The following is a 25,516-nucleotide window of genomic DNA, read 5'->3' on the forward strand; positions in this document are numbered from 1 at the left end:
AGACAAGTTTGCAATGTCTGTATATTGGAAGATATGTTTTGTATGTGAATATAATAGATATGTGAGAAAGAAAATAAGTCATAGAAATTAGTGCCCAAAAAGAAGTAGTTTTGCGTCATTTTGACAATGTTTGCTGTCGTTGACATAGGCTTGTAGTAAGAAGGATTCGATGAACCTAAATAAACCAAACTCATAATAATATGACGCTGTGTAAGTTTTGATATGAGGATCAATTTATTTTCGTAGTGTGTCTTTCGACTTATGAGAGAACAGAATGTATCTAGCCTCTATAGACACTTTACATTTTTCCGGTGTTCGATGGGCGAAAAATGACCCTTATCAGCCCACATCCTTTTGAAGAGAGCAAATATAGAAGATAGTTTGCTACCTTCCAGCTGCACTTTTCTTGTTCATAAAATAAGAAGTAACTTATTAACGACTATTTTAACGTCATTTAATTTATATATGTGCATACATAAATACTTAAAAAAATAGAAAACGCCTAAACCTGAATATTTCTGAAGGTTACATCAACGTTTATTCCATCACTTACTCTTGTAATGGACATGGAAAGTTTCTCTGGTTCCTCGTAGGGAGATTTCGACTTAAAAGCGAGTCATTGAAACAAATCTAATAAATTTGACCTTTTAACGAATTTGGCCTGTACATTTTAATCCAAAATTTTACAAAGTCGGCTGCACAATCACTCAGCAAAGTAGCAATTGACGACAAATTATCCAATAACAACACATTATACTCGAAGATAATGCACAAGGGAAACCACACTTCCAAATGCATAAACAAACATGGCGGCATCCAGATGGCTCCAAGAACAAAGGATTAAGCCTTTTCTAAATTATCATGTCGAAAAAAAACAGTAAAAATCATGGTAATGGCACAACCGCATTAGAATGTGTGAGAACAAGCAGATAAAAATAACTAAGAAGATTAGGATGAAACATTAAAAAAATACTATACGGTAAATAAAGGGCATTATATATTTATTGCTTGATTTTGACTTTAGAATGGCAATGTACTACAAACTATAACAATACTCAGTAATCATATTACAGAATTCATAAGGAGATTAACAAAAACTGTTTTATAGAAAAAAAAAAGTTGAGAAAAGTAAGTTGTTGTGTATATATAAAAATATTTAGTACCAGATGCCAGTATCTGAAGCCTATTCACAACGCTTCCCACCATTTTTTTTTTTTTTTTTTTTTTTTGAGTTTGAAAATCGTGCGAAAATGGAAGAAAATATCAAAATTTTGAACTCTGCGTTCTCCATATCTCAAATCAACCTGATTTCGCATCAAGCAGAGATAGAACACACCCGGAAGCTTTTCCCCCGAACTATCGGAACATGCATCCAGAAACAAACGTGTGTCAATATCTGGCGTATAGACACATACTTGATCGAGAAGCGACCCAGTCATCACTTACACAAACTGGTTGCATAGCATCTGCACGATACAGGATTAATTTTCAAAATTCTTATTTGCAATCAGTTACTTCAGCTAAATACTATCTTATATTGAGAAAAAAAAAAACATCCGGTTGTGTTTTATATATGCTCGCCTTGCTTGGTGCAAATTCGGAGGCGATTTGAGGTACGAAGTTGGAGTTTTCTGGTGAGGAATATTTTGCTACACGTTAAAATTCTCCATTTCTCAGTTTTTATCTGGAACTGAGGTCACAAACTATAAAACACTACATTGTGGTTTTTAACTATTATTTGCCGGTCTTCATGCTTTGGTCGATGCTGTCAAAAACGAGGTCCGTGAGGTGAGTACAATATACCTAAAAATCCATTCGTACCATGCAGTTTCCCTACATACTCAATTATAAAAATACTTCACACTTTACACCCTTTTCATGCTAATTACTTTATTTCGAAAAACAGGTGAATATTTTTGGGGGTAACTTTTCTTAGCAGTTACAAGCCGCTTGAGTCATACCAACTGATAGATTTATAAACCCAGTTCTCTGCCGATATCATTGACCAGCTCACAAAATACCATACGACCATTTTGTCAAAATTTAATATAATTATATGAATTTCACGGAAGTAATATGAGTTTGTATATATATATATATATAAAGCATAGTGAATGTGGTATTTGAATGATGTTGATCTTTCAGTTCATAATATAGCACACTACCTATACCACAGATGCTGCAAATTATCTCGTGGATGAACAAAACAGTTATATTACTGGAAACTATGTACAATGCATCTTTGTTGATAACTACCCCGATGGTAAACATTAACTCTTGTTTCATATGCATACAAGCTAAACGACTCTCTTTTCATTATACGCAATTTTCCTTGATTATCACCTAACAAAAACTAAATGTACAAAGCAGATCTATCAACCGTGTGCGGTTTCAACCATATATAAACAAGTCTTAAGTTGTTCGGATTACTTCTTACAAATAGTTACAAATATTTCGTAATCACTGTTCTTCCGTTACGCATACAAGCTAAACGACTCTCACTTTGTGTAACTCTCCTTCAAAATTAGCACAAAAAAAAAAAAAAGAAACTAAATGCACAAAACAGACTTATCACCATGCGGTTTCAACCATATATGAACAAAGTCTTAAGTTTAGTTATAGGTCTTGTTTCATACGCATGCAGGCTAAACAACTCTCACTTCATTATGTGCAACTTTCCTTCAACATAGCACCCAACAAAAACTACAAACTCAAAACAGACCTATCACCACTTTTCGCCATCACTGTTCTTCCGTTGGAAACTGAGACTGTGCTACTGTGAGTGCCACCTCCAGATGAGGATGCTCTCTCATCCAGAGTAACTCGAATAGTGCTTCCGCTTTCCTCAAATGAAACTCGAGTAGCACTTCCACTCTCATCCATTGAAACTCGAGTGGTGTTTCTGCTCTCATCCAAGGAAACTGGAGTACTTCTGCTTCTGCCTTCTCTGAAATGAAAATTCAAAGAATTATGCATTTGCGCTATAACATTCGATTATCAACATGATATTAAGACGAGAGTCAATTTTTCACGTATTGACAAGGAAATATCTGAGGACCACGGATGGCAGTTTTATGTCTACATGTCTACAGAATAAATCACGTAGGCCTACGTTGTATTGCTTCCGATGATTTCAGTTTGCTTCCGATACTTGGTGCTCATTTTCCATTAAAAACGGTATCGTTTTGAAAATTTCGCAATTGTTTCATAAACTACTCTTCATGATACAATCATCAGAACAAATTTCGTTTCTCTAGCTCCAGCGCTTCAGCCTGTGCAGCTTTTTCATATACGTTTTCCCGCTATTTTGGATCGTGTTTTTAATGTAACCTATACCTAATGATCCACTTTCGGTGGTCATAAACTCAAGATTGCGAATTGTTTAATACTTCGTAATTTTCCGCAAACTACTGTTCATGATATACCATGATAGCGAATTCCGCTTCTCTAGCCTTAGTTGTTCGCGCTAGGCACTTTCTAATCGTATATTGACTGGCGGCCCTATTTCATTCAAGATGGCGACCTGGCCAAAATTCTCTTTTTCTCCAAGACATAACTTGCTCTTCAAGACATACCTTCGCATCAAATTTAGTTTAAGTCCAACAGTTCGGGCTGCGATTTTATATCACTGAATTGTGATTCAATGACCATAAGACTTTGGAATCCTCATACAACTGAAGGTAGCACATGGGACCCTCGAGATTCTTTGTTACCCCAATTTGTGATTTTAAATATACAAACGTTGTATGTCAAATTTTCGAAAGATAATAAGACTTCCCTTGTACTTTTGGTTCATGATGACATGTATGTTGTACATTAAAATCATTTACTTTAATGCTAATTATTGCAGGAATTTTAGAACAAACACAAGCAAAGAATTGAATTGCTGCCTCACAAGACTCGAATTGTAAGGAGGACTATGAACTTCGGTACCCGATTTTTAAAAGTGATTCCTGATTTGGTGAATAATCGAGCAAGCAATTTTCATAAGGAACAACATAGCTTTCAGTTTTTAAAAACATCATGCTTTTTTTTGAACATTTTCGAAAACAACAATTTTTCTTAACGTTTTGTGAGGGACACTATTCGCTTTAAACATTTTTCATTTGTTGTATAGTCTTGGAGAGCATTACTTTATTTCTCTTTTTTTCAACTATAGCACCTATGTTTTTAGGGTGTTTTGGGATAATGTATATATCCTCGAATCTCCTAAAATGGTTGACAAAGTTGATGGTTGCAGACACTTTGTTTTATTACCACAAATACCAAAGCGGTCTTGAAAAATGATGAAATATATAAAGAAGTTCCTGAAAATTGAATGGCTCCTGTGACCTTCGACGTTTCGGAATTTGTAATCTTCGACTCCGTAATCCCAAGACGTTGGTCATAACTGCTCTAAATTTTTAAAACGTATTATCTGGGAAGTTGGAAAATGTGGCTTGGCCCTATATGCACCCGACGTCCTCTTCCGTTATAGAAAATGTACACCACGCAAACTGAATATTCTTTGTAAACATAATTGTTTTACCATAATTTTATTTCCACACATGGTTTAACAGAATACACCGTCGTTAGATGCAAAGGCGCATGAGAAAATGATTCAAATCAATAACAGATTGGTAACCCACTCAAATATCCTCTCATGAGAAAATAGCTACCACATGATATGGAAAAATAAGCAAATTCCTTCTATTGTGGCGAGCTAGCAAAGATACAAGGCAAAATATTATTAAAACAAAAACGAATTCATACCACTAAGAAACAAAATCGAATAAAACTCACGAAGAAAGAACTAAAGCAACTAGCAGGGAACAGGAAACAAAGAACAGAGTGCATATGGCGGCGTGGTGTCTATGTAATGTCATTCTTGCAGCATTGACTAGACTTAATGTACGTAGTAGCATTTGCCTGAATCCAGATTTAAGGATGGTTTGTGATCATGAATAAAAGTTATTAAGTTTTATTGTTTTCCCTGAGCCTATTACAATAACCTGTTTTATATTACTTGGATTTTGTTTAGAATAAACATCAACAAAATGTTCAACATGTCAAAGTAACAGGTTCGAAAAAAATGTTACTAAAATGAAACATTTTTATCTATAAATAGAAACATCCTTCATTTTGAATTGAGGCAGGCTACAAAGAACGAACCTAGCTCAGTATTCCATCACATGTGGCCATCCATCAAAGATTCCTCACGGGGATATTTTAATAAGCAACTTATCTTTCATTAATTACAACACACCAAAAGAGGGTCGAATGGCTTCCATACATTCCTGTGTGAGACAGCTATTAACTCACAAGTGGCAGCAGATATGTAGACTTTGCTTACAATTCCAGTGGTCTTTGATACCCCACATGACCCCATTCTCATTTATACTATGTTTGCAATTCAATATGGCGGCGTTTAAGATAGTGACATTGCACTGGAAGTGCCCTCAAACATAAGTTGTCTACCCCGATTTCCAATAGTTGTGTTGGATCTGCCCATATTTCCTTCTTGACGGATCCAAACAGGTATTCTTCACATTTTATTGCCTACCTGATTTCAAAATGGTATGCATGTAGCAGCTCAATGGAATATTTGTGAAACGAATGACCACTACTGTCCTGCTTAGCAACTAGAACTTAATTTTAACACAAAATTTCATAAAAATCCAACTCTCATGATTCGTGTACTTTCCTCGTAAGCAAACACACTACAAACATATAAAAATCAGCGCCATTACACCCTCCATGTGGTTATAAAGTGCTTTCCCTGAAAATATGGATTTTCTTGCATTGGTTCAAACTTGCACGAGTATTTTTATTTTTTCATTATTTGAAAAGAATACTAGGGACGATATGAAGATTGCACTGCTTTTGAAGTGACAACTACTTTCATTTCATAATGACTACTGAATTTTTAACTGTTTCTTAGTGCTACTTTAAGAAAAAAAATCGCTGAATAACCGAAGCACATGCTTCAACTGATGAGTAATCATGGAAGAAAAGTTATTTATTACCATCGAAAGTGCTCTTTACACCCGTGTGCACCAACGCAGTTTAAACGAGCGTTCACTTAAACGCATTCAACATTAAACTCTCAACTTTAAACGTGGCTGCCAGACTTTCGCTGCACCGTTGAAAATGGAAGTTCAGTAAACCTCGTTTAAGTAAACTTCGGTCAATTTGTAAAATTGACTCAGATTGCTTGTCGTCTTTCGTCTCTAACCTTCTTTTAACGAAGTAACAAATGAAGAAATCATACCGCGTGCCGGGGTTTTCGACTTTCGAGATTGCGTGCATCTCGACTGAATATAACACCAAAGAATAGACTAATAAATTCTACCTGTAATAAAATAAATGAGTGATACCTGGTGTTGCAATATTAGTAGTAGTAGATTTTAGATTAGATTGTAGCGTGTAGTTTTACTATACTCATCCATAGTTAAGTAGTAGTACTAGTAGTAGTAGGAAAGGGTTAGAAGTCCCGCAGGGGTCTGTTGGGTTTTGTTCTCGGTGCACTTTTACTATACGGATACACAGATTGTAAAATATAAAAAAAAATATGGGCAAGTCTTTCGTTTGAACATTTTATGTCCAGAACAGAACCCAACTTAACCCCTGCGGGGATTCTAACCCGTTCCTACTACTACTACTACTACTACTACTACTACTACTACTACTACTACTACTACTACTACTACTACTACTACTACTGATACTATGGATACGTAGAGTAAAACTGCACGCTGTTCTCGACGTAAAATGGGCAAATTAAAGACTTCTGCATTTTTTCCATATATTTCACAATATGTGGTTCCGTATAGTAAAATTGCACTATTAAGATTACACTAAACTTATAAGAAAGAACAAATTTAATGTGGATCTATGTGGAGCAGTGATGATTTCAGGAATTGGCCAGGGCAATTTCTCCCCGAGAACCATGAAATTCCATCGGGACCTATGCTCAATGCGGAATCCCAATATTTTCATTACTAACACAATTCTTTCCCCAGTATACTAAAATTCGCCACCAGTAAAAAAAAAAAAAAAAAAAAAAAAAAAAAAAAAAAAAAAAGCTTGTGGAATCCACTGATGGAGAAAATTGATTCAACAGCATATTTCATCATCAAAATGTTATTCTAATGTCTTTTACATCCTTTTCCTTGTTGGCATTTGCCTACAATTCCCAGTTAGCATAGGTAAAGTTGAGGAGCACTACCATTTATTCTTTCCACTTATGATCTAACGTCTTCTGCATTCTTAGTTTCTCACCTGTCCACCAGCTGCATACACATTTATAATATGCTTGCAAACTTATATGTTATAGATACAATAAGTGCAAAAACCACGGAGTTTGTATTTATTCCGATTCCAAGCAGGGCACAATTTGAGGGATCGCTCGTGATTTTGTCCGAGAAAGCAGGCACATTAGCGATGGTGGTGTGTGAATAAGGAAAAGAAAAGTGTGGAAAATGTCAGCCTCCTGTTTTTCGGCGCAATTTCTCAAAATACATTCGTTACACGTGTAAGTAACATGTAATTATAGAAACAGCATTAAAATGTATGGTTCATAATTATACAATTATAGTGCATAACTAGATTGTAGTTATCACCTACTACAGATTGGTACGTATTTTTGGTTCTGATTTGCTCATTACTCGAGCAGACGGTTCTACCAAATTTTGACACGTTCTTACATTTTCAGGTTAGGTTAGAGCTTTCGTTTAGCAGAGCATGCACTAAATGAAGAGCTCCATTACTACTTGCGGATTGATTTCAGGATGGCTCAGTATCATATAAATCAAGTGTGGACGTACAGCATAAAAACTACTGTGTATAAAACACGAACCAACTTGTGCTACGTGGCCACCAAAAAGCACGAATGCTATCTAACAGAGTTAGAGTAGGAGTGCAGTAGGGAGGCCCGAACGATAGCGATCGGTTGCATACATAGGGAGCAGGCGCGTCAACAACCAGGTATACGTATAAACGAGGACAGTGAAAGAGCACACTTAAACATACAATAATTTCTTTATTACTAATAATTCATTTCAATAAGCTGTGATAGAAAAATATTTCACGTCGTATTTTACCTATTAAATTTCTATTTGGTAGAACCGTCTGCTCGAGTTCACCCTTAATTTGCTTACAGGTATACGCACCTCGACTATAGCCCTCCAGCTTCACCTTCGAACCGTAATAGGTTAAAAAATAGCTTGTTACGAGCAGCTTCCAAAGTTTGGTGCGTAATTTTGAGACGTGTGGCTTTCATTATATGAAGCTAAGTTTGTATATGTCTTATACAATTGTACGCACAAGTTAATACCACTTGAGGAATAACTAGATAATAAGTTTTACGATAAATAATTGGATAAGGATTTTTATGCTATTTGCATGGAGTTTTGACAAAAAAAGAAAAAAAATACTGTATTTATAGACATAAATTTTATGCCCTCCTAAGGTTAACCTTTACTGGAAAATTGTTTAGAAAATTCATTGTCGAAAATTCTATGAGCTGATTAAAAAAAAAAAAAAAAAAAAAAAAAAAAAAAGTATATGTGGTTTATTTCTCATCCAGTTATTCCTCGTAAAACTCATTACCCAGTTATTCCTAGAGTGTTATCAACCAATTGCGTACAATTGTATAAGACACATAGAAACTTAGTGAAAGCCACACGTCTCAAAACCACGTACCAAACTTCGCAAGCTACTCATTACAAGCTATATTTGAACCTATTACGGTTTACGCCAAGGTGAAGCTGCTCGGCTATATTCAAGGTGCGTCCGTAGTGAACAGGCAAATTTGCCATGGTGTAAGCAAATTAATGGTTCACTTCAGCAGGCAGTTCTACCAAATAGAAAATTTATAGGTAAAAAACGAGTGAAATATCTTTCATGAAGGAATGAAAATGTGAATATAAGTAATTACCATTTATCACAGCATATTGAAGTTAATTATTAGTGGTAAAGAAATTATAGTATATGTAAGTGTGCTCTTCCACTGTCTTCGTTTATGTACATACCCCGTGTTTACGCGCCTGCTCCCTATGGACGCAAACGCTTGGGGCTCCCTACTGCGCTCCTACTGTAACTAGGTTAGATAGCATTCGTGCTTTTTAGTGGCCACCTAGCATAACTTGGTTTGTGTTTTATACACAGTAGTTTTTATGCTATACGTCCACACTTTATTTATTCGTTACTGAGCCATCCTAAAGTAATGGCGCTCTTCATTTAGTGCATGCTCTGGTAAAAGAAAGCTTTAATCTAACCTGGAAATGTAAAAAGAAGAAAAAAAAAGCGTTGAAATTTGGTAGAACCATATGCTGGAGTGATGAGCAAATTAGTACAAAAAATACCTACCAATTTGTAGTACGTGATCACTACAAACTAGTTTTGCATTATAATTGCATAATTATGAACAATACATTTTAACGCTGTTTCTATAATCACAGATTACTTACATGTGTAACGAATGTTTTTTGAGAAATTGCACCGCAAAACAGGAGGGTGATATTTTAAACAGTGGTATTTTCTTATGCACACACCACCATCGCTAATGTGCCTGCTTTCGCGGAGACAATCACGAGCGATCCCTCAAATTGTGCCCTGCTTCGAATCGGAATAGATACAAACTTCGGTTGTTTTGGCCATTTAGCACAGATTCGTGCGTGGTTTTTGCACTTGTTGTATCTATAATATATAAGTTTGCAAACATATTATAAATGTGTGCGTAGCTGGTGGACAGGTGAGAAACTAAAAATGCAGAAGTCGTTAGCTCATAAATGGAAAGAATAAATTGTAGAGCTCCTCAACTTTACCTACGCTAACTAGGAATTGTAGGCAAACACCAACAGGGAAAAGAATGTTAAAGGCATTAGAATAACATTTTCACGATGAAATATGAATAACTGTTGAATCAATTTTCTCCAACAGTGGATTCCAGAAGTTTTTTTTTTTTTTTCATTTTTTATTTTCTAGTGGTGGCGAATTTTAATATACTGGGGATGAAATGTACTAGGAATCCACATTGAGGATGATAGGATGGTCAATGTTCCGTTAAGGGGGTCCAAAACTACACTGGACCCCCTTAAGCTAACCAGACCTAAGCTAATCTAACCAAACCTAATATAACGTTATATTATGTAATCAAACGAAAATCAATAGAAACAAGTGGTGTCAAAGACACTGGACCCCCTTAACGGAACACTGACCTATAGGATATGGTCATGAGGGAATTTCATGGTTCTCGCGGAGAAGTTCCCCCCGGTCAATTCATGAAATCACCACTGGTCCATATAGATTCACATTATATTTGTTCTTTGTTATAAGTTTAGTGTAATCTTTATAGTGCAGTGTTACTATAGGGGCTACGGATCCACAGATTGTAAAATATATGGAAAAAATTGCAGACGTCTTTAATTTGTCCGTTTTATGTCGAGAACAACGTGCAGTTTTACTATACGTATCCATAGTATAAGTAGTAGTAGGAAAAAGTCAGAAGCCCCGCAGGGGTTAGTTGGGTTCAGTTCTAGACATAAAATGGACGTGTAAACGTATAGTAAAACTGCACGGAGAACAGAACTCAACAAACTCCTGCGGACCTCTAACCCTTTCCTACTACTACTTATACTATGGATTCGTATAAAACTACACGCTACAATCTAATCTAAAATCTACTACCAATATTGCAACACCAAGTATTACTCGCTTATTTTATTAAAGGTATAATTTATTAGTCCATTCTTTGATTATGTTCAGTCGAGATACACACGATCTAGAGAGTCGAGAACTCCGGCACGCGGTATGCTTTCTTTATTTGTTACTTTGTTAAACGAAGGTTAGATACAAAAGATGACAACCAATCAGAGTCGATTTTACAAATTGACCGAAGTTTACTTAAACGAGGTTTACTGAACTTCGATTTCCAATGGTGCAACGAAGATCCGAGAACCACATTTAAACTTGAAAGTTCAACTCCTTCAGTGTGGGTGGCGAGTTAACTCGTGTCTTCAAAACACACCTGCTGTGCGGATGGCGTATATATATGCTTTCATTTTGCTTTGGCTACTTTGTATTGCGTATGGCGAATATACTTGCCCATAGTATGAGTAATGTTATCCCGACAATATTTAGCGAGTTTGCGCTCAGCTGGTTTCAATTGTTGCTTAATTAAAAGAAGAAGAGGAAGAAAGAAATTAAAATAGAGTTTGTGCTTCGTCAAATACAGTTTTCATTCTTTGTTTTGTTTGAGAGCAGACAGCACAGTAATGGCTTCAAAACGATATTTCAACCATGCTGACATCGAGGAAGAGTTATTAATTAGTGATTCTGATGTAAGTAATTCTGAAACAGATTTAGAATCAACATCCAAAGTTCTCGAAAAAAACTACACCTTTTACAGCGGTTCGCATCTGAAAATTACGCACTGAAGGGGTTAATGTTGAACGCGTTTAAACTTCGTTGGTGCACACGGCTGTAACGGCCGTGTGCACCAACGAAGTTCAACTGTTGAACGAGGGTCATAACCAAGCTCGGTGTAAATGTATGTTGCACCAACAACGTTCATGGTTAAGTCTCGCAGCCGTGTGCACCAACGAAGTTTAAACGAGCGTTCAAAATTAAACTTTCAAGTTTAAACGTGGTTCCCGGACTTTTGTTGCACCATTGAAAATCGAAGTTCAGTAAACCTCGTTTAAGTAAACTTCGGTCAATTTGTAAAATCGACTCTGATTGGTTGTCGTCTTTTGTCTCTAACCTTCGTTTAACAAAGTGACAAACGAAGAAAGCATACGGCGTGCCGGGGTTTTCGACTTTCGAGATTGTGTGCATCTCGAGTGAACACAACATCAAACAATGAACTAATAAATCATACCTGTAATGAAATAACCGAGTGATACTTGAACGTAAAACTGCTTACTCACCTTCGAGTTAACCTTGTTTTGGCTTGATTCACAAATCCTTGTATATTTCTTTATTGAATCATGGGTTGTGTTGGGATGTGATTTCATAACAGCATCTGCATTGAAAAAGAATATTTTTGATCAAAATGTTAAACATCAAATGGTTTATTCTAATTTTTGCACACATTATTTGAACATGGTGGTTGCCTTGTCCGACACTTTTCAAATACCACAGCAGTCGTCAAATGCAAAGAGTCTAGCCGGATAAGAAGACCAAAGTGAGCGTTACTAGGATTGCTTTGATATTCAACACCAAAAAACCTTCATATCAAAAGATGACTCAACTTCGGTCAATTTCAGATTTCGAATTGTAAAAAAATTGAAAAAAAAATTTTTTTCTCCTCAGACTCGTCACTTCTAGTGCTTCGCACACTGCAACATTTCAACAACAGTATCCTCTATAAAAATATCTTGCGTTCCAAAGTAAACGTACAACAAAGTGCAATAGGTTAAATGTTATAAAATGCATTCATTTAAAACAAAACACTAGAAACAAACCACGAGAAATAGACCTATTTTCAGTTTTAAAAGGCATCGATTGAGCAGTTTGCTTCATTACACTTGAATGGGCAGAAACTAAAAGTATTTAATCTGAAACGAAAAGCATTTAATATTATAAGCTCCTTTTATCCCCCTTTTCTGATTGTGTGGTAGGATTCTCTCAGGGTATCAAACCTAAAAACATTACATTTACCATTAAAAACTGAAGAAAATGTTTTATATTATGGCCATGGTGTGCATTACGAAAACCTCCAAATTCAAGTTCTCAAAGAAAATTCTAAACATTTGGAACGTATGGTGCAATTTAATATATTCTGGTCCGTTTCCTTTATGAGAATTCCGCAATTTATTTTTACAATACAAACACAAATGACGTTTAAGGTTTATTGTGCGAAGTCGTAAAAAATTATTATTTACTTAACTAAAGACTAATTCTATATTAACTTTTTTTTAAAAAAAAAAAAAAAAAGTAAAAGTCTATGTGACACGACACAAATCCGCGCATTTTAAAATTTCAATACTTAATATTTATAACGACTATGTATTTCAAGTGTTGAAACAAGTTTCCACACTATAAATTTAATTCAAACAACTAGCACTTTTATGGATACCGCATTTTCATACACCTTATATTAAAATATATGTAACTAGTAACTAACCGTGGATTATTTTGTATAATTCAATGTTTTTAAACCAGGGTTTGAAAAAACCCGGACTTTTTTGAAAAAGCCCAACACACCTGGGCCCATATGGGTTTTTTCGGGTTTAATCGTTTTTTTCGAAATATTTCAATGTCTTTGGGATAAAAGTGTTAAAATGTTATTTATATTTCAAGATTGTCATTGTCACAACTTGCAGCAATTTTCTACTCACTGCCTTTTTGAAATTTTACATTCAATCGCTGAAAAAATCTATACAGCAAAGTTAGCATATCTTGTGCTTCCACCGTCAAAATTTCAACGTAAAAAGACTGAAAATTGCGCTTCGTAGCGTAAATACTCGCTGTTTTGAAAAAATGGCCGCTATTTTGACATTTTACGTTGGTATACCGCCAAAATCTATACGGGAAATTTACAGTGTCGCGTACGTGTACTCTGAAAATTTTAACCAAAAGTCCCGAAAATTGTACCCTGAGTGTGTGTGGTAGAGGCAGACAAAGGAATTGAGTTGATTTTGTGTTTAACGTCCCTTTCAGCAGCGAGGCTATGTGAGACGGGACCTACTGATTAAAGTGGAATCCGAACCACATGAGCTCCCTCCGGGAAGCAAACGCAGATCACCCACGCCGAAGATGCGTACACTAACGGCTTAGCCATGAAGGACCTCGGCAGAGAAATGAACAAATGTAGATCAAGTCATCCAGAAGCCTGACTGACGTTCGCCAAATATGAATACCAAAAGGGATCTATTAATTTAAAACAAAGATTATGAAATAAATAAATGTTTTAAAATTTCTTACATGAAATTAACATCTTACAGCGTAAATAAACCTGTCATATTTTCTCCATGAGAACACGGGACACCTCAGATCCCCCCCTTCAACTTTCCAACACAATGAATTCAATAGTCTGCTTATGAACAAAAGTGTAATAGGCCACGGTAGCTAAGTGGTAGAGCATTCACTCTGGTGCATGGGGTCCCTAGTTCGATCCCAGCTACCGCCAAGTGAGCTTTATGGTGGACAAAAACCTTGTGTGTGAGTTTTCTCGGGATTCTCACGTTTCCTCCCACTTTCTTCATTCCGTCATTTTATTCATTTATCATCATCACCGTCACCTTGAGCATAGCTGGCATAACCGTGAGACTAAAAGCAAAAGATTTCATTTTATTTAATTTAATTTTTTTTTCAAGAATATAATTGGCGAAAGTTCACTATCCAGCAGCTGCTTTTCTCTCTTCGTACCCTGCAATTAATTGTATAGACTAAAGATGCCTAAAAAACTTAAGATGCGCTGTAAAAATGCTTTACAGGAAAACAATATGCAAATTATTTAAATCAGTGGTACAATCTACCTTCAATATTCTTCGCGCGTTTAGCAATAGTTATTAACATGGTTGTATTTGCCAAAATTACGTTCGTCAGTTTAATCTGATATTTCTCCCTGTGTCGTGTGTAATTGTCAGGACCAGAATTACATTTTTCTAAGACCTGGACCAAAGCACAATTCTGTGCTAAAATAACTGAAAAAACAGAAATGAAATCTTTAAGTTTTACGTCCCACGTTTATGTCGGTTAGGCTAAAGGAGAGGGTGATGAGAGATGAGTGAAATGGTGGAACGAAGAATGTGAGAGAAAACGGGAGAACCCCGAGAAAACCCACCAGCACCACAGTCCACACGGCGCGAGCTGGATCGAATGTGAACACTCTACCACTGAGCCACCGCGTCACTCGATAAAATAACTGAGTGCATATGAAAGATGACTCTATTACATGTTATTTTCCACAGGCGCAGCGGTGTTCTTCTGCACAGTGCACAGAAGCTGTATATTATGTTTATATGTGGAGCGTTACTAGTATGACAAGTTCTATTCAAATTCGTATCTTTGCCAAAACCCATTTAGGTTTGCTACCCTCGCTTACGCGTATACCCATGATCATTGACGCGCCCACTTCCCACGGACGTACCCCGCGCAGGCACACCAGCATTGCACCGCCCTGGCTCGGTTAGATCGCACTCGTGCTTTTTGTGGTCATTTAGGACAGGCTGGTTGTGCTTTTGGACTGTAGTTCTTATGTCATACACCACGAAGGCGTATTTATATGGAAATCGAAAAAGAATCGTAACTTTTCAACAATTACTTCTGGTGGCCTCCTTGAATTTTATCGGTAATAGTATACATGAGAACCCCCTGTCTTCCGTACGCGAGGATACTTCATATTATATATTTATACGTTACCAAATTAAATCACTGCGTTGTCTTCATTATATGTGCTTAACATTCTATTTTTACTTTCTAGAATAAATTTTGTTGATTTCGATTCGAAAAATGCTAAATATTTTTAAATTTATATCATGATGCAGACCAAAATCCTTGTTGCATATAATGTAATGCGCTATAGCATATAAAGTACAAGGGCAAATAGGTACGTTCTTTTTTATTTTCGTATCAGTGGTTAAGTAAATGAAAGTGGGTTTGTTACCCCCTTTCTAAGTTCGTAGATACTCAATGAATAATCCCTAAAAGTATGAGCGTCTAGCTTCTTCTGGAACTCAGACGGTCTTACGTATACTATATCCTTTTATCTATTCATAGTGAGATATTTTCAAATATTACCTAGCGAAATCTTTTAGGAGACAATATAAAAGAAACCAATGAAAGTATCAATTTTTCAACAATTATTTCGTGTGGTGCGCCAAAAGTAAACCTGCACGTCACTTTGTGCATTAAATCATTGTTTTCACATCATGTTAAGTTCTTCACACAGAAATCAATCAGTTCTACTTGTAAATGTTCTAAAGGTAAGTAAAATAACGAGTAAAATATTTGCATCCAATAAACCTTTCGCGCTATCAGATGAAAGGTCCGACTCGATTCACTAGCAAGCGCTACACGAACATCGTATAATTCACATTTACTCCTGTAACATTTTTATTTTATACAAAATAAAAGAATATTTAACTATTACTGTGCACTTACCAATTTGTACAGCACTCTCTCTCTCTCTCTCTCTCTCTCTCAATGTTTTGATGTCCAGGAACTCGTCCAACAGCACTCACACGCCGCAACACATAAAGAAAACAAACATATGACGTCTCTTTCGTGAAACGTCCAAGCGCAGTGAATTGTGGGTAGGTAGCTTGAAGACAACTTGCCAAAAGTTTGTAGTCGCAAATTGTTGAAACTACATCTGTATATAATTTGCTGAATGAAATTTGCTATAACATAAAACTTTAAAATAATATTTAATTTGCTAAGACATTCAAAGTTTGAATTGAAACTGTCAAGCGCACTAGATAGGTGGAAGCAAATTTGCAGAAAAATGCCAAATGTTTGCTTTTGCCAAGTTTTGAAACTACATTTGTATGAAATTTGTTGTATTAAATTTACTCTTTCATAAAAATTGCAAATGATATTTAATTTGCCACAAACATTCCAAGTTTGCATTGCATTTTCCGCATATACAAAATGAAAACTTTCACATTATTTGGTACGACGAACAATAGGCAAGTTTACGGAAAACTTCTGTGCTATCGGGGTGGTTTCAAACTTACAACTACACCACTACTTGTAAACCTTGCCTACAGCCCCTCCTGTACAAAATGGTCCGCAACTTCAACCAGCACTAGGCTTCTCGCAAAAAATTACTGGCGCAATCACTACAACTTTCTCCCGTGCACCTCTCACAACGAATTAATACCCGCTCTCTCATTCTCAACTTAACAATCCTGCTGATATTTCCAGATTAGTTCATCAAATGGCCGAACTATAACTATCAGTAGTTCAAAATGCAGTAAAGAATTTTCAGCATAAGAATAGTGGAGGGAAAGGCCGATATCAAAATAACCAAAGGAAAAACGGATGTAACGGTAAAAACGGTGACAATAGCAATAAAGGAAATAATAATAAAAAATTCAAGAAAGGAGATAACGTATCAGTTTGTGCGACATGCTTCAGAAAGGGTCACGAAGCAAGCCAAAGTAGAAAAATCATCCATGAGGGAAACGTATAGACTCGCCCCGGGAAAATCTTCCCGCGACCAAGTGCCTATCTGCAGTTCATGACTCAGTCTCTAATCACTCTAATTAAATGGTCTTAGATGAACGTCGTAAGAACACAAGCTTAAACTCCGGAAAGAAACTAGTTACTAATTAATGTCAGAGTAGATTATCTGAACTTACAAGGGATAACTGACATAGCATAATTTTTGTCACTTTAAAAGATACTTGCCGAAGAATTGCAAATTAATTCTATTCGTAACACACATTAAGAGAATTTCAAATAAACTCATTCAACTGAAGCACATAGTTTTCATCAAATTTAGAATTGACAACACTGTATTTTATCATTTTTTCGTGTTCTGGAACACGGAAATTTCAATCTCATATTTGGTCAAGATTTATTAAGTAGGCTCTACACCAAATTTGATCTTGAAATCGACACGACGTCTCTATATCACAATCCAAGAAATTCTACCTTTCCTAAGAAAGAAGAAAAAACTGCGGAAATGTCTCAAACGGTAATTGCCTCAATATGCCAACAAACAACAGCTGATGTTTTCACAACAAAGAAAGTAACAATTAGTGCACGTTCTCATTTTTTCTTCTTGTTAGTATACGGAAGAAGAAACGAGATGCAGCATATTTTTTGTAACTTCCTTGCAAACGTTGCAAGATCGCTATGGCTTAGAAGCATTTACAATGAAAATTCCTGTTGACAATCTTACATTGTTAATATCAAGTCTTAAAAGTCATCCAATAATCTTACTAAGATATTCCAGTGGGTAATATCCACAATCGATGTTTCCCAATCTTCACTTCAATCATCAAGCCATCGCGTGACCCTGAAGTATGGATACGTCAACGATAGCAGAGCCAGGAACGAGGATGGACGAAGAATTCTGTAAATCCAGTATAAAAACAGGGGCACCAAATACCTCGAGGTCGGTCAGCTTGGAATTGACCATTCCTCTCTTGGTCAATTGGACCTTGAGGAACTTTCTCACACGCTGTGTGGACTGGAAACTCCTACCTTTCTCACAGACTACCTGGGCGTCCTACATAAAACACTCACCACTAACCTATCTTGCTTTTCGAGTGAGGAGAAAGATTTACAGAAAGGTACATAGATACTTCATCGGATTTGATTTTGTAAAAGGAAATTCTGTATTATAGTGATCTTGTAATAAAAAGGTGTAGGAATTAAAAAGCTAATCCCGTGTACATTATTCTATCTTTGCAAACAATATAATATATAAATAAATATATGAACTTAATTATTATGGAGTCACTGGAATGATAATGTGGAAGGAAATTTGAGAACCACGATTATGCCCTTTAGGCTAAAGAAGAAGGATGGTTAATGAAAGTGAATGATTGTGAAATTACTCGAAACACGGAAACTGGTAAACTTGTGAACAACGCATGGACAAATTACAACGTAATTATTTCATGAATGAAATGGGACGTGATGAAATTTTAGAACCTTTAATTATAAATTTAAGAGACTCAGATGTAACGAAATATTGACTGACATAGAGCGGTGATAGATGGTATTGATAGTGGTGGTAAAGCTGACGAGAAGCCTCTAACAGTTCTTCTGGAATAAATTAATAGGTAATCAATTTAGTTGCTCTAGCATGCACACGGAAAATTCTATATATCACTAGAATAAGTTTTTATATTATGAATAATACCGCCAATTAATTTGTCATAATCCTAAAGGGAGAAAGAGTGAGAGACGAAAAGGGAACCCACAAGCCGGAAACACACGCTAAATATCGCGTATCATTGGCAGCAGCTCATGTTGCTTCTCATCTGAAAAGCCCTTGAGTAATTAGACTTAAGAATGGATTTAAGCAACCCAATCACTTTCAAGATGATTTTTCAAATCAGCTTCCTAATATTGCTATTATCACTTCCGTAATTTCCTGTATGAATGGTCTGAGAATAAATTTCAGCAGTCAGGACGAGAAACAAAGGTTCTTACATAATTTAAGTGCAAAATCTGTGACTTCAGTGAACAGTCAACAATGAAAAGTATAAGCAACCCAACAATCAACGAGCCAGGGCACGAAGATCTTTAATGCATAATAACAGGAATTCCTATCTCTGTCTATTTAAAGTTCTAAAAGACAAACAGAAAGTACAACAGGGTGTCTACTAAAATTCCAAAATGAAATTTCGTGACTTTTTTGTGACCTTTTCTTTACCAAACCATAAAATTTCGTAACATTCAAAAACTAAAAACAACAACTATATTCTTTAGTACTTATTTTTATCTTATCTCTACTTTCAAAGATTGTACTCTGGAGCGATAAAAATTCGGTGTCTTCTCACATCACTTTCAGTATATTCACTGTATATAGTATAGTATGTTCTCTTCGGTAACTAACCAACAGCAAACACTCACAAATCCACTAATCTTAAAATTACATATCTAAATACACATGATGTACCTATATTGACAAACAATTAGCAATCCTTAAAAAAATGTCACACTGATTGTAAACAGTTGTACTGATGGATTCTATCTCTCTTTTAGGTTGGCTAATATTGTTTTACCCCCTTTTTTTTTTTTAAGCTTTTCGATTTCCTTCTGAAGTGCTTCAACTTCCTCTTCGATCTGTTGTAACAATCTGAATTTTTTTTTAGTTGTTCGTGTTCCTCATCTCGCTTTTGCTTCACCTTCAAAGTTTCCATTTCTTTTCAACGATGCATTTCTCACAACCATGATCATAGATCTTGTTCTGTTTCAGTGGTTCTCAAAGTGGGGTACGCGGACCCCTGGGGATCCGTGGGACGTAGTCAGGGGGTCCACGATGCCTAAAAATTGAAATGTGTTATAAATAAAATGGAGCTGTTATACAAGAAGTGCTTTTATCAGTTGCTGAAACGAAAGCAACTAGAAATTATACTTACGTTTCTAAATTTAAATGTTTTCCTACTTTACTAAATTTCTGACCTGTGAATGTGAAGAGTTGTCTAAAAAGGCATTGCAACATTTGATGCCTTTCCTTAGAACTTATTATACTTATGTGAACAGCCCTTTTCTGCTTTTTGTAGTATTAAAACGTAAATGCGAAATAGCCTTAATATGGAATCAGACTTAAGATTAATGGTGACAAACTTATTCCGGATTTCAGTGCAATTATGGAAAAATAGAAAGAATTTCATTCCTCATATTAGTGATCTCACATTTGAGAACATTGTTTATCAAGTGAATTTCCTTAAAAAAAACATTGATTTTCAGTATATTTCGTTCACTAGGAAACAATCATGTATCTTTAGAATAAATTGCTTACTGTAAGATTTTCCTTGATCTGTTTCTTGTCAGTGGCAATTCTAATCAGTATAGTTTTTAATACCATGTGAAATTTCAGATAGCATTGCAAAGGGGTCCGCGGATCACTTTCCGAATGCACAGGGGGTCCGCGTTATCGGAAAGTTTGAGAACCACTGCCTTACTTAAGTCTTTAGTGGATAGTACAGCACAATATACGGAACGCTGGGACATTAAAGAATGCTTAGAATGGTTCTCCACCAAATACTCTTTGTTCACAGAAAATGCTCTTTCTACAGCACTATCTCCATGGAACATTGTAAGTATACGTTTAGAAAATTCTACAAGTTTTTCACCATAATTGAACATTTTCATAAGAAATATATCTAACCTGTCTATCTTCTAATTAAATGACTTACATATTTCTTGAATATGTCGTTTTTCACACGGTGACATACAGTGCAGCCCACCTATAACGAATTTCAAGGGCCCAACACAATGAGTTCTTTATATCCGAACTTCGTTATGAACAAACTCAGGTACTTTTCTGACTTATGGAAAAAACAAAGTATTAAATAACAAGCAGATTCGTTTAAAAAAGAATATACAGCAGTATACCATTACATCTGAAGATAATTTTATTAATTTGGTTGTTATCTAGCCTATCGTACATATTGCAGTTCTTCCTACCTGTTCAATCCCGCTTGAAGAAGTCTGTAATTTTCTTCTGAACCGTGTCTACTCCCGCTGTTCGTAGCACCGCCGCTTCCACTTCTGCAAATGCCCGAAATGCATTGTCCGGCAGCGTGTTGCTGTGTTCGAAAAGATAGCGTTGCAAGTTTTTTATTTCACATTTGCTACTTCTCCCTCATCACCAGAATCTGCTTCATCTTCCTTCGTAGCTTCCCTCACACTTTCCACTATAGAATTATCACCATCGGAATCCTCAGTTACAAGCGCATCATCTGCAGCGACTAGACAAACGTAATTTCCTGTGTCGCTGCTACCCTGGAGTTCACTCTAAGTGTCAGGATCAACAGCCTCTTCCGCCGCAATTTATAGCAATTACATCAGGTTCATCACGAAGAAGATTTGCGTGGGAGGAGGAGGAGTGAGTCATGCCTGGTTTGCACAGGGACAACAGCTATGAAAACCAGTTTTGCGTTACCTGAGTTATCCATGAGCAGAAGAGAGGAAGGCATGATTCCGTTCTGTAAACTTCGCTATAAGTAGTCTTTACGGAAAATATTGTTCGTAATATACGGTCATTTCTTCCATGTTTTACATAGGCGGTGTGACGGGGATTTTATTTATGTTCGTAATATTCAATAATTCGCAATTTCCGAGTTCGTTATAAGTGCTCTGCACTGTAAAACTTTTCTTAATTTTCTCTGCTTCGTCGTAAGCTACATGGCTTTTCGAGGCCAGTTCTTGTACAGTACTAGTAATACGAGAATCTCTCAAAGAACTATTTGTCACCACATACGCAGAAAGACATGATGATTCTCTCACCATAACCATGCGCAATGGTGATTTCTGATTAAACTAATAGTGTAAAAACAAACAAACGAGAAAATTTCTGCAATATATATATATATATATATATAAAATTCCAAATTCTCGTATTCCTTTGCATGCTGCTGTTACATCATATCCACTGATCTAACATTCAGAAGAGTCACTGTCTTTGTCACGTCCAGAGCTATCAGTTACTTGGTAGTTTTAATAGAAAACATTACATTCTTTTTCAAGAAGGATTATTAATACTGCGGAGCACAGAATACAGTTCGTCAAACGTGAATGGTAAACGAGGCTTGTCCGATTGAAAATCTGTTTGATAGTGTTCTAGTTCTAATTCTACCGCTTACAGGAATAAAAGTTTCACTTGTAGCTGGTCGTCTGCTAAAAACTTGTGTAGAACGTGGAAATTTTGTGTGACTGACATATTTCTTCAAGAAAGGCATCATCTCGATCGCGCTTCTAATTATCTTTGAATTTTCGACCCAACTAACGGAACACACTTTTAACGGGAATACAGAAGAACCTGTAATACGCACAAAATCTGTGCACGCCTAGAGAGAAAATCTCTGAAGTAGTAGTTATGTACTTCTATTAGATAACTTTTCGCGGCAGCTGAATAAAGTGGTTAGATGCGTTGGTGGTTTCGGCGATGCGATGCGATTTGGATCGCCACTGCTCATTGATGCCAGCTAAGGGACAATCTCAAGAGCGAATTTAGATGCGATTAGACCGAATTTTCATGCATGAGATAGAAGCATGCTTTGCTTGCGATTTGGTAGCGTCTAAAGCTGACCATAGACATTTTTGGCTGTGAAATTTTGACGTTTTATAGTTCAAAATTTCCCAGTCCCTACTTATATTTATACAGATAAAAAAAACTCGTGACCCAAAAACTAAATTTCGTGACTTTTTCGTGATTTTCACGACCGTTTTCTGATTTCATGACTTTTTCGTGACCGATAGACAGACACCCTGTACAAGAAATCTAATTTAGTAATATTATAGCATGAAGAATGACCACGGACTTTTACCATAATCAGATTATTTTCCAACGACCCAGGCGACGTTACTTATTCAATTATTAATATCTGACTTGAATATCAAAGATTCGAAGTAACCACATCTAGGGGTACTACCGGAAAACCAAATCCCCATATGTATGTATGTAGTTAAGTGAACAGAAATTCGAAGAAATTCCTAACATATTTGTCCTCTGCTGATTAAAAACGCATTCATTTCTTTCATAAATACATCGCGAAAATAGTTATACAAAGCAAGTATATTTTACTGTCTTCTTATTACTCAGATAATTTTCTTTTGATATAAAAAATCAAATGGAACGGACAGTAATTTTTCCTAAACAGCCTACAACTAAATGCAGTATTGCCAAATGAAATATGCCACATGATCAAATAACTTGTCCAATATTCGGCAGCATACATAGTTATTTCAAATTATTTAACTATCGTGAAGTTGGTCGATTTGTTTATTTTTTAGTTTTACGTTCCCCGTCGTGTCCTTTAGGCTTAGCGAGTAGATAACAAATGAACAATGATAATTAAATAAATGGTGAAAGGACACACATGTAACACCAGAATACCCATCTGTTGAGCGGAATTCGGATCAGCGATATTTAGGTTCTGCAATTGCCAGTCTAATGCCTTCACATGACTGCTTGGTCATGCAACCAGCAAAATGGTTCTGCGTGTTGACGTTCAGTGTCATACAACTGCAATGTTGAACTGAACTACACAGAATGTAAACAAAGTAACTATATTGCAGATTTCAAATGATAAGCGGCATGACCTTGAGTTGGTTTCACGCGGCGTCCAATTGGCTTTGAGCGGTGTTGACAATTCGCGACAAGCAGTCCTGCACGCTGACTTCTCGCGCTACTGCGAAGCTTGACAATACCAGAGGCGCGTATTAGAAATATTAGACCATACATACAGACCATAGAAACCATACATACTATACATATGTTATATTTTCACGATACTGCTTTATCAAAAGACGGATCTTGACAGTACTGAGTTAAAATCCGGATTGTAGATGAATCAATAAGCTATTCATAAGAAAAGAAATGCTGTTTATAGCAGTCTGTTTATCTGACTTTGTATTTATATGGGTTAAAATAGTAAAGGAAAAAAAAACTCGAAAAAATATCAACTCAGATATTACTATGCAATAATCTAATAGAGAGTTCATACAGTGTGCTCCCAGTTAGGGAAATGAGAATATAAAGCATATGGTTAATTTTAGTTGTTTTAATTAGGTACAGAAACCGTATTGATGATGTTTGATTTTTTTTTAAAATTTTCATATTTTATTATAAACGTCCCTCATTTGCATTAACTATTAAATAAGTTTATTAAACACATACCACGAACCTCATTTTGGAGTTGGAAATAGTTTGGAAAGACAGGGTCCCCTTTTCCCCCGTGGCTACACTCCTTTGGAATCTGATTCATTTATATATATATGCTTAACATCGTAAGAACAAAGTATGGGAAGTTCGTAATATTGTTTTGAAATTTACTTCGGGATAAATTCTTCCTTATTCTACAGAAAAAACGCAGTATGTTTTTTTCTCCTTCACGTTTCACTACCTTACATATATGCGACCACTTATTCCCTCTTTCCTCCTCCAGCAGGGATTCAAAAGCACCAGGCGTCTGAATGGTGTCGTAAATTATCGTAACCCAAAACAAACTCAATCATATGGACTTGCTTAGGAATCAGACTGATTGTTTTTGTGTGACGACCAAGCCCAAGAATGTTATTTGCTATGAAAACTGAGAAGGAAACAAAGGGCTAGTTGTGTAGGAACGTAACTTCTCTTCTAGCACAAACAGAATTCATCAGTGTCTGGGTCACTTTCTTTCGTGGTAGTTCGTTTCTTCTCCAAAATTATAGTTGACAATGTCTTTAAGCAAACCGAGTACAAGTGCGGAGCTTTCTTTAAAAAAAATAAAAATAAAAAATAAAGTGCTACGAAATCAGGCTCGAAGAATTATTTTTTGTGTTTACATTTTTTTTAAGCCCATGATAATAAATTTATAAGACTCAGATTCAGACAATGACGAAATATTAACTGACATAGACGATAGTGAAAGTAGTGTTGAAGACGAGTGTTTAGCATATCCACTGAAAAAGTTAATAGGTAAGTAATTTAATTGCTATATATACTTCCAGGATGCACAGTCAAAATTCTTGAGTTTGCTGGAATAGTATATTTACATTGCGAATAATGTTTCCAATGTATGTGTCATAATCTCAACTGGAGGAAGAGCGAGAAGGGAAAGGGTAGTCCATGATCCGGCAACACCGCGCGGAATATCGCGCACCATTGGCTATTGCCCGTGATGCTTTACATCTGAAACACACAGTACTTGAAGTTGTGTCTGGTCATTTACTTATTAAATCTCTTCATCGACAGTCTTCTCCAAATGATGTCTTCAAAAAGAAAGGTAACCTAAACCATTAATAATCACTTGGTTAAATCTTTTGGGAATGAAGCAAATGCGCAAGGCAAGCTTCACACATCAAAACACAATTTGTCTTTCTAACCAGCACTGATGAAATATTTAGAGCAGTGTTAAAT

General features: G+C 36.0%; 1 long non-coding RNA gene across 1 annotated transcript; it reads right to left on the bottom strand.

The window, feature by feature from the left end:
• Window positions 1-256: 256 nt before the first annotated feature.
• LOC145673484 (uncharacterized) lies at window positions 257-16,483 on the bottom strand. The gene is made up of 3 exons (XR_014128775.1): window positions 16,090-16,483; window positions 11,910-12,004; window positions 257-2,947 (listed from the first exon to the last, which is right to left on the bottom strand). It is a non-coding gene; the product is annotated as an uncharacterized LOC145673484 (long non-coding RNA).
• Window positions 16,484-25,516: the final 9,033 nt, after the last annotated feature.

Source organism: Thermobia domestica, chromosome 16 (genome assembly GCF_964235325.1).
Source record: "Thermobia domestica chromosome 16, izTheDome1.hap1.1, whole genome shotgun sequence".
Taxonomy (NCBI): Eukaryota; Metazoa; Arthropoda; class Insecta; order Zygentoma; family Lepismatidae; genus Thermobia; species Thermobia domestica.